General features: G+C 47.1%; 1 long non-coding RNA gene across 1 annotated transcript; it reads right to left on the reverse strand.

The window, feature by feature from the left end:
- Nucleotides 1-746: 746 nt before the first annotated feature.
- Nucleotides 747-3,593, reverse strand: LOC121057978. The gene is made up of 3 exons (XR_005814045.1): nt 3,349-3,593; nt 3,057-3,232; nt 747-1,692 (listed from the first exon to the last, which is right to left on the reverse strand). It is a non-coding gene; the product is annotated as an uncharacterized LOC121057978 (long non-coding RNA).
- Nucleotides 3,594-10,378: the final 6,785 nt, after the last annotated feature.

Consider the following 10,378-nt stretch of genomic DNA (forward strand, 5'->3'; position numbering starts at 1 on the left):
TCCTCAACACGACCTGTTCCTGACAGTTCAATAATCCAAGGACATCACAGCTCACCTGGACTCAGAGAACAAATGCTGGGACAGACTCCCACATGAAGCAGCAGCACCACTCTCCTCCCCGTTGACTGCTAGGCAGCTGGGAGGTGTACAAGGACTCACTCCTGTACCCTCACCCAGCTGCAGAGGTCACCAGCCCGTCTACTCATGGGTCCAACCTCCTCAGCATCCCAGCCCTCTGCCCAATAGGGCAGTCTCTAAGTCACTCTTGTCAAAACAAGCCAGACAACCAACATGTGCCTATTTATTCTAAGCTCTTTGCAACCAAAACAGGTGAGGGTGGGTTTTTGCCAGCAGCAGAGATGGCAGTGAGCAGCTGGGAGCAATCATCTCCAAACCAAGCACAGCTGGAGGCAGGAGGCTGTTAAGGAGACCCAGGCAGACCTTCCTTCTGTAGGTAGCAAATATCAGCCACTCAAAGTATCTGCAGTAGAGGGGCCTGTGGGTTACATCCGTGCCCCAGGTAAGACACCAGCCCTCAGCATGAGTGCAGAGGGCACAAATGTGGGCTGGAGACCCCCAGAGTGCTGCAGTTTACTGGCTGAAGAGCCACGGCTGGATCAGCCCCGTTATATATCCCTATCTAAAACACAGGGTCTCCTCCTATGTAAACATTTTCTTGGGGAATCCAGAAGCCAGCTGTCCACTCAGATGGTGCCTTTTTAACTTCCAAAGATGAATAGGGCTTTTTTATGTCACTATAAAACATTATTTATAGTGGAAAGGGCCTGTGAATGGCGCATGCTGTCACTTCAGTATGTAAATGATGCCAACTCCGTTCGCTACATCCCATCAATTATTTTCATACACTTTTCTTTGTCTTAATCTGTCAGAGGAAAAGTCACCTTGATGCCTTGAAGCAGTTTTCTTCTACCATTACCTTTGGTGTGGGACGCTACCTGGAGGCCCAGCAGGGGGAAGAACATGGCATTTCCAGTGAATGGGGAGAACCAGTCCCAGTGGCCCTTGGACCTCCACCAACACTTGAGATGAAAAACTGCCTCACATGAAAAACTGCATGCTACAGGGCTTCTTCAAGGCCATAGGCCCTAAAAGCCAGCCCTGACCTCAGGGAAAGGGTAGAATGGCAGTGTTGACATGAGCATGGTAAGGAGCACTAGGCCCTCAGCATCACCCATTAGGGTCTCTCTCAAAACAGAATTTCAAAACAGAAATTTGCCTTAGCTCACCTCATCCAAGGCAGTTGAGTGCTGCTGGCTTCCACCCTCGTGTCTATTTTAATCCAGGCTCCACTCTCGCTTTCTATTACTTGTCATAAACCGTGTTGGATTGCTCACTTCCCACACTTGTTTTGGGTGTCTGTCTCCCATTCCCACTTGGCACCAGTGGATCATCTCCAGTTAGACCCTCAGCTGGTGTAAACCAACTTTCTTGGAGTGGGATAGGCATATAGCAGTTATGGATCTGACCCTGCTACCTGTCCCTCAGAAAGCACTTCATAGAGGTTCAATAAAAACTTGCAGAGCTTTTGGAAGTGGAGAATTCCCATTACTCTCCCCTGTTGTTATGAGCAGGGCACGTTTCCTCAGATGACACAGCCTCATCCACCACTTTCCCCCAGCTAGCAAGATGTGCAGGCAGCAGCATCCGGGCTCCAGGTGCTCCGTCTCCCTTCTGATGCAGAGATTGGAAAAAAAATAAAATAAAAAAAATCAAACCCATAAATCACAAAGCTAGAAAATGAAAATAAATACACTTAACAATATTTCCATGCCGCTTTTTATTATTATTATTTATAATGGTATTACAGAATTTTGTAAAATTAAAGTAAATGTCAAGCAGAATGTAATAATTTTCCTTGGGGTTTGGCACATTTGTGTGCCTGACAGTTTCACATTTTTCTTTATATCCGTGAAGACAGGAGCCTGACAGGGCTATATTTTGTTACCCACTTTGTTCAATTTTGTCATAAATTGGAGTGAACAAAACAGTGAAAATACAGACACCAAATTAATCAAAGAAATTACATTTTAAAGCACCTCTCATACAAACACGTATGAAATAATCACACTGTGCCAGGAAAGCGCGGGAAGAAAACCAACATTTCCCCCCCAACACTCACGGTTTGCCTGTAGCAAGGCAGGGACCTCACCCCAGAGCCACGAGTGTTATGCACCAAGATGTTGCTCCTCGGCTGCTCCTGCCTGGCTCTCCCTCTGCCTTGCAGAGCCCCGGGTGAATTTCTCCCCCATGCATTTCCCTACCTGCCTCTGGAGCTTATACAAACTTCTGCTGTTCACATTGCAGGCCAACGAGCTGCACGCTTGGTGGGTGCCTGATGTGCACCAGCTAATTTTGGGTGCCAGAGTGCATTGCCATGCCATGACCTTTTGATGGGTTGTGCTGAAGTCTGCACCTCCATCCTCCGACTCGTGCTGCTGCCAGCACCATCTGCAAACAGCCTCAGCACCCCAATGCTGTGCCCTCATCCTGGGGCCACTCGGTAGAAGCACGGTACTGTTACTGCTGTTTAATGGGACACATTTGCTGCGGCACAGGAAGAAGCACCATGCATAAAGAATTGCAGTTTCCATGAGAATGGCAAGGAGAAATGCAAAGCGAGTGGTAGGGCTATCCCCAGGCCAATCCTTTCTGCCTGAGTAAATTCGATTTGAATTCCTCTTGAAACACCAGCTCTGCAGCACTTGGACTGTATTGAAAAGGTCACTGGAGGCAATGTCAGACATACTCTCCAGCTGCACTACAAGTGCTCTGATAAAGATTCATAACAACATATTCCTGCAGCTGGAAATCCAAAGTGACTCTCCGAGGTATCCTCTCCACTTCCACGGCAGCAGCAGGCTATTTCCTTAGTTCCCTGTTACGCCTGCATTAGTGCTGCTTCTCCCCGCCACCCGAGCTCTGGCTTGGAACCATTTCTTGGAGCTTGTCCGAAGTGGTGAGGATGGTTTGTGGGGTCTTGCAAAGCTGAAATGCATCTCAGCCAGTTGAAAGAGCCACCTCAGGATCTCACTTACCTTCTTCTTACCTTGTCTAGGCTCCAGAGAGCTGCTCAGATGTAACAGGCCAGCAGCACTGCATAGTGGCTGAATCAGCTGTCCCCTCAGATCGGGCATACCACCAGCAGCATCCAAAAACCACCTCTGACATGAGCAGAAGTCTTGTTATCTTCTGCTAGAATTACACTTAAGACCTGAAACATAAAACGTTCCCGTTACTCTCCAACTGCTCATTTCGCCCTGCAACCCCATGGCACAAACCCATGCATTTTCCCCTTCTCCAGCTAAGGACGGGTCCTTTGCTGCTCACCCTGCTGGAGGCAGGCAGCAGCCTCTGCCCTGGGCTGCATCCGCTCGCCCACCCCGTGTGGCAGGGGAGCACAGCACCATGCAGAGCATGGAGCAGCCTAGGCCTCCTGGCGAGCTGCCACGTTCCCTTGCAAATGTGGCAGCAGTTCAGTGGGAGATTAAGGGATTCTTCTACCCAGCTACATACGCCCATCAATATATGGCAAAAATGCATTTTAAGCTTATTTGTGTATTCGTTGCTAAATACCATAATGGTTTCCAGCTGTATAGCAGGAGGGCCCATTCACTGAAATTTTACTGTTGATTTTATTTCATTGTGGGTTGCGTTTTTTTTGCCTTTGTTATTGTATTATAAACGTATTTCCTCCCATTTTGCTTGGTGCCTGTGGAATACTTGCCTGACTTCTCCTGTCACACCTGTTTTCTATTATTTGTCATTCATTATTTTAATTCCCCATCTATTGTGCAGAATCTGAAAATCGCCTGATAAACCACATCCTTTACTAAAGAAAAAAAAAAAAAAGCCCACGAGAAGGTTCTAATAAGTTAAATTTGTATTTTTCCACATGGTGCAAAATGAAAGCGTCCGGTGAATAACCCCTGATTGTCAGGTGTTCACATTCCCAGCGTCTAAGCCAGGGGATAATTAGCAGACAAACGAAGGTTTACAGTTCTGCAAATATCTCAGAAAGACCATTTGGCTGCTTGATCAGTGGAAGGATATTTTTAAAACTGCCATTTGAGACTCAGCTGTATGGCTAATTAAATGAGAATTTCATAAAAATAATCTGAAAAAAAGTCTGTTAATTGGAGAACGATAACGAACAGACTTGCTAAACAGAGGCATAAACGTCAAACAATTGAAGAGGGATAATAAAGTGCCACGTTATCGTGTAATGCCAGGCAGCTTTCCTACTTCTATTTGAAGTTTTAACTTTTATCCATTTTTTTTTTATGAATGGCATCCAAAAATGTGCTTTGCAATCGTAATTTCCAGAGCTTGAATTCGGTGCTAGCAATACTTGGCTAACAGTGACTGTCGCATTCATGGCCCCCTCGCGCTGGGGCTCCTCGTGTTCTGTTAACAGCTTTTGTGTTCTGCAATGAACATTATGGGGGAAATGCGTTAATATTGTATGGGTGTTATTCAAGCAGGATAGTGGTGTTATTGAATTAGCGATTCTTTGTAATAATAATGACTTCCAATGCTATATTGTACAGTAAAATACACAGAGTCAGGAAGGAACTCACAAGCCTGATGGAAGGCTCAAATACAGTTTTGTTAGTGCCGTCCAGCAGTTGGTTCTCATGCTCTGCAAGCACACAGGAGCCTTGTGCTGCACCTTCCTACCCCTCAGCTTCTCAGATCAGGGCTGATCATGCACGGGCAGGGGCAGACTCAGTCTGTACAGGTCTGCTGAGAGCATTGACGGGATGCTCATCCTTGGCCATCGCACACCGGGATGAAGGTACCATCCTAATTTGTGTCTTGACCCTGTGCTAGCAAAAGGCTGTGACTTCTGACCTCTGCTCTGCCTTGCTCCTTCCCTGTCCCTTGGCACCATGTTGCAGGCACCCAGTGGATGGCACAGAGTTCCATGGAGAAGTTTGCAGGAAAACCTCTACGCGCGTTACACCAACAGGGAGTTCTGCAACTCCGGCTGCCTCCCGCAACATGAAATTCACCATGCTGCCTTCGCCCTGGTGCAACCCAAACTGAGCCAGAACACGAAGCACAGACACAAAGCACCTCTTGGATATGCCACATCCCTTCTGTGGAGGGGGGAAAAAAAAAAAAAGCAACTTTGTGAAACCCCAGTGTAATGAGAATTGACTGCCCTCCATGAGAAATATCGATTAATTACTCTGCAGTGGAAAAAAGGCAACTGTGATGATACACATTTTCCAACTGCAGCACAAACAATTGCTTCTGAGGCAGAGAGAGCCTGGGCTGAGAAGTCTTGTGAAATGAAGTCATCTCCAGGATGCAGACAGCAGCCAGGTTTACTGGAGTGCAGAAAAACAGCATGAGAAATTTTGGCCAAAGAGACTTTCTTCTAACAGTGTTTGCAGTAGGATCATCTCCTGTGCTTTTGGCTCAAGCTCAGTTTGGGACTTTTGAGAAGAATTTCTTTATGGAAATGTGTACTTAAGCATCTGCCTTGGTACACAGATCCTGCTTAAATCTGTTGAATCTCAGTAGCCTGAAGTACTCTCTGGGGATGCAGCCCTAAAGTTTCTGGTTGTTGCTGTGCTGGTGGAAGTGCCCTTGCCACGCCAGTCCTGCATCATCTCTCTAATTCAGTTACTGACCACAACAGAGCCATTGGCCATGGCAGTCTGAACTGCTCTGGAAATTGAAAAAAAATCACTGGAAAATGGTAATGGTAAAAAGAAAACTCAAATTTGCCACAGCTGGACTGATACCTGCACCACCACAAGAGTGGGCATCCAAAAGCAAACGAAGGAGTCGGCTCCCCATCTGCTCCAGCTGTGCTGCTCCCTGTAAGCTGCACAGGTGCCCCAAGAAGGGAAAGTACCAAAAGATGTCTTCGGCTGACCTGCTGTTCTCATTGACACCTGAAGGACAGGACTTACCGTGGGCCCTTTTTCAGCCATTAAATTCTTTTCCTTGAATTGCATCCAAAGCCTCCGCTTAATGCTCGGTCCCTGCTGCGAGAGCCCTGGGCTCAGTTCCTTTCTCTGACACAGGTTTTGGGTGACCTCAGTCGTGTCACTGCATCCCTCACCCACAGCAACTCCCTTTCGAGCAATTGGCTGTAGTGCTGTGAATAGAAATGCATTATAGGTGGTAAAAAGCCTGATAATTGGATAAAAGCCATAACAGTACAGAATATAGATAGAAATAAGATTCCCCCATGCATTCGGGCACCTGGTTCGCTCTCTCCAGGGATGGATTGTGTAGGATTGTGCAGGTGATTTATTGGACAAGCTGATTCTTAGCTGCATTTTCAGTCCCTAGTGCCACAGGTAGTGGCTGCTCCTCGGGAAAATGGAATTGCAAGGAATATGCTAAAAATAATGCACATATTTATGTACCACACACACACAAGGTGGGGAGGAAACCTGCATTGCTAATAATTTTAAAAAGTTGTAAATTAATGTTATTACCACATATGTTCAAGCACATTAGCACGCAGGCCCTTGCCTATTAGCACACAAAATGTGCCATGCTTCACAGTCACCCAGGCTGCTGCCAGGCTGGAGAAGCAGAAGCTGGTTGAAGTCTGTCTGTCTGTCCTGCTGTCCTCCTGTCTGGGTGGGTCCACAGTGCCCAGACCCACAGTGCTACAGAAATAGGACCCTTCCCTCCCAGTTTCCCTGCTGTCAGGTTTGGAGCTGGATTTGACTAGGCAAGGAGACAACTGGTTCAGCCCTTCTCCAGCACCACGTCCTCCTCCAGGAGTGGGGGTCTTGGCCATCATCCCCTGCAAGTAACTCGTGGGACAGGCTATGGCCAGGTCATAGGGAAGTGGTTTGGGATGTGAATTTTTATGACATTTCTATACCACCAAGAGCTTTACTGGAGGCAGAAATATGTGGGCAGTGCTGGCAGCAACACAAACTCAGTGTGTGCCCAGACCCTCTCTTCCATGAGTGATGGGGCTTCTGAAGCCTGGCTTCTGGCACTTCTGCCACTGGTGGGTCCTCTGATGCCTCACAAAAGGCTTATAGGTCTTCTGAAGTCCAGCTCTGTGCCCTAGTTTCAAGAAAAATGCTGGTTTAGCCCTATGTGTGAACAACCTGATGCTAACAAAAGCATCTTCACTACCAGTGTCATTATGTCTGCATCCCAGTCACAGCGTATTTACTAGAATTACGTACTGGGATAAATGCACCTATGTACAACTATTGTTAAAGCATGTCCTCCTCTCCCCCCACTGAAAGATCTGTATTTGCATACTCATTGCAGAACCAACAAACTCTGAAGCATCTTCTCTTTACACTTGGAAGAGCTTTGAGCTGCCCTTCCTCAGCCCAGCAAGGAAGGGGCTGCAAGGTGAGAGTTCTGCCTTGGACGTGGACAAAACGCAAGGCACCAACTCCTCCTGCCCAGCGCCTGCTCCAGGAAGGGTGCCCTCTGAGAGCCCTGCCTGCCTGAGGCCGGGGAGCTGTGACCAGGAACCAAGCGGGCTCTGGTACATCGACCAGTCACTCCAGTAGAAGTGAGATCCTAACTGGGCTGGTTCAGAGGGGCAGGGATGGGTCTGATGTGACCAACTGGAGCATGAGAGCAAAGGTGCTGAATGAGCTGTCAAAGACTTTCCTAGCCCAGGGCAAGAACAACGGGCAGGGATGGATGAGAGCTTATTTACAGTACTGTATGCCCAATATTTTCCTTTCTATAGTCTGCTGCACTCAGGCAGCTTTTTTTTTTTTAAGTGGTGCGTGGTGATTCCAGGCACAAACCACATCAGCAATTAATTGGATTTGTGGGCCTAACTTCCACGCGCCCCTTTGAAACGTTCCCTCAGGAGATCATAAAAGACTGGGACTGAGCAAAGTAGTAAGAGGAAGGTATAATGTGAAGAGGACCCCTTTGTTAATCCTGTTCTGCCTATCTTTCATTATCACACCTTATTATGACATCCTATAGATTTGCTGCTTCGGCTCTGCTGGTGAGAGGCAAATGATGTCTTAATGAATGATGGTGCCTCGAGCTGATAACGGACTGCCCCTCTCTCCACTGAAAAGAGATTGTGTTAGGCACAGTATGTCCAACTGCACTTAACATAATTGGATGAAACTTGTAATAGTTTGTTCACTCCAGGTGGGTACAAAAGTCACGGCAAAAAATCCCAATGATAAAATATCAATTGCTGTCTCTTGCTTAAGGATGTAATTGTGGTTAATGGCACTTGCAGAGCAGTGCATCTAGGATGGCAGATAACGTGAGGAAGGACTCACCCTGGCAGCCAAAGCACAACGTAGAGGCATCTTCAGCATAAAGCCACCGAGGCAGCAAGCTGACCTGGGGCCAGAGCAGGTGGTGTGTGTCAAGACACTGAAATTAAGCCGCAGATGGTCTGGGCTACGCAGCATTTACCTTTCCTGTGCTTAGAGTATACCCAGTCCTGGTGCACTCCTCCTCCTGCTGCTCCCACGCACAAACCACCCAGGAGGACAGCGACGTTGGTGCCCGCACCAGCTGGGTGCTTTTCACCCCACCTGCCTCAGCCACTGCGTTTTAGAACATTTTCTCAAAGCCATTACTTTTATCCTCTGAATGATTACTTCATTTAGCACATACATCAGAACTAAAATACCCAATATTAGCTCATTTAAGTTCATGTTCAATGATGGATTAATCGTTCCTGTTTTCTGGAGCAAAGCCCAGTCCGTTTCATCTAAGGACCATGAAGAAATGTCTCTTGAATGTCTGAGACATCTGCTGTGCTCTGCATATCTACTTGCCACCCCCCTCCCCCCAAAAAAAACAACAACAATGAACAGTTACATTAAAAAAAAAAAAAAGGAAAAGCTATAGATCATACCTGTTTTTTCCTGCTTTCAGAGCAGGTATAAAGAATACCAACCATACAGTTGTACAGTCAGCATAAGCCTGTGTCTCCTTTGACTTTTCAGATGCCACATCATGTTGCAGTGGCTACTGCTTTCCAATGTACTGTGCTGCATCATGGGCCACACAGGAAAATGCAGAGAGCTGAACAAGTCCTTAATGGACAAGCACAATGACAGCAGACACCAAAGTTAGCTCTGACCAAGATGACAGAATCCTGTATGCTAAATGTCATGGCCAAAATAAAAGGCGGAAGTGAGGGAGCAAAGTGAGGTGCTCAAGGTCTCCTGTATCCCAGAATTAACAGAGATGTCTGAGTCAGCGCAGTGAGTAACTGACGGGAGGAAACCTCCCTATCTGTCATCCTGGTGGGCAGCAGACTCATAGCAGGAATGCTGAGGCTGAGTCTAGCAGGCATACAGGGGACCAAAACTGGAAGGCACTGCTCAGCCAAAACCACCCTGGCTCCAGACACTGTTTCTTGGCATCTCTTCTATGGAAGTCATCCTTGACAGAGCCTGTTTTCTTTGAAGTCTGGGTAGCAGGCTTCGAAAATGCTTTTTCTCCTTTTAAAAGGCAGTGTGCTCTGGTGGAAATGGGACCTGGATTTTAGAGTGCCACCTCTATCACTGCTCTGGGCTTTGCTCACATGGTTCATCTCAGCCCTTGGCGTTTGGTCCTTTTAACCTGGCTCACCGTGCCCAGACATGGTGCGAGCACCAAGCAGCCCCGGTGTCTCTGGGACCTTCAGGTCCCCCTGCCCTGCACTGATACAACAGCGCAGGGTGTAACTGTGATTAACTGGGTTTGTCCATCTGCCTTTCAGTGATCCCTAAAACATCACAGGGTTTGGAATATCTGGTGAAGAAAGGACAAAGGGAACTGGGGATGGGAGCTGAGGAGCTCTCAAACGAAGAGAGTCACTTTGGTATTGAGATCTCTGTGTCTTGCCTGCCTCTTGGCACCAGAAGAAAACCCCTCTGCTTGTTTGGTCACAGACCAAGAATGCCTCTGTCTTTTTGCATTGTGAAAAAAAAACACGGAACAAGAAAATCGTGCTGAAACATTTCAGACAATCTCCTTTATCCTGTGCTCAGCAATTACTCTTATTGTCAGCGGGAGTAAAGAAGCATGTACCATTTGAAAGTATTTAGAACTGACTGTGTGTTTTCAAAACACAGGATCTTTCAAGGGACTACTCTCTTCTCATTTGGTGACACAGGCAATTAAGTTTTTAAGAGGTTCTCTGCAGCATTAGCAGACTATATGATATTCTTGAAGGCGTCTTTATAGCATCCTAAAGACAAATTGCTTGCATCCTTTCTTGGAAAATAAAAAGCTAAATTCCAGTCCTGGAAGCTGACCAAGCTCCATTTCATGTGAAATCCAAGCTGGCTGGCTGTGCCTCGCTGCTGCTCCACCATCCACAGTGCATCAAGTGCAGCAGTGGCAATAATTTAGCTCCCCAAAACTGATGCCCCCCTTACAG

The sequence above is a fragment of the Cygnus olor genome, chromosome 20 (genome assembly GCF_009769625.2).
Source record: "Cygnus olor isolate bCygOlo1 chromosome 20, bCygOlo1.pri.v2, whole genome shotgun sequence".
Lineage (NCBI taxonomy): Eukaryota > Metazoa > Chordata > Aves > Anseriformes > Anatidae > Cygnus > Cygnus olor.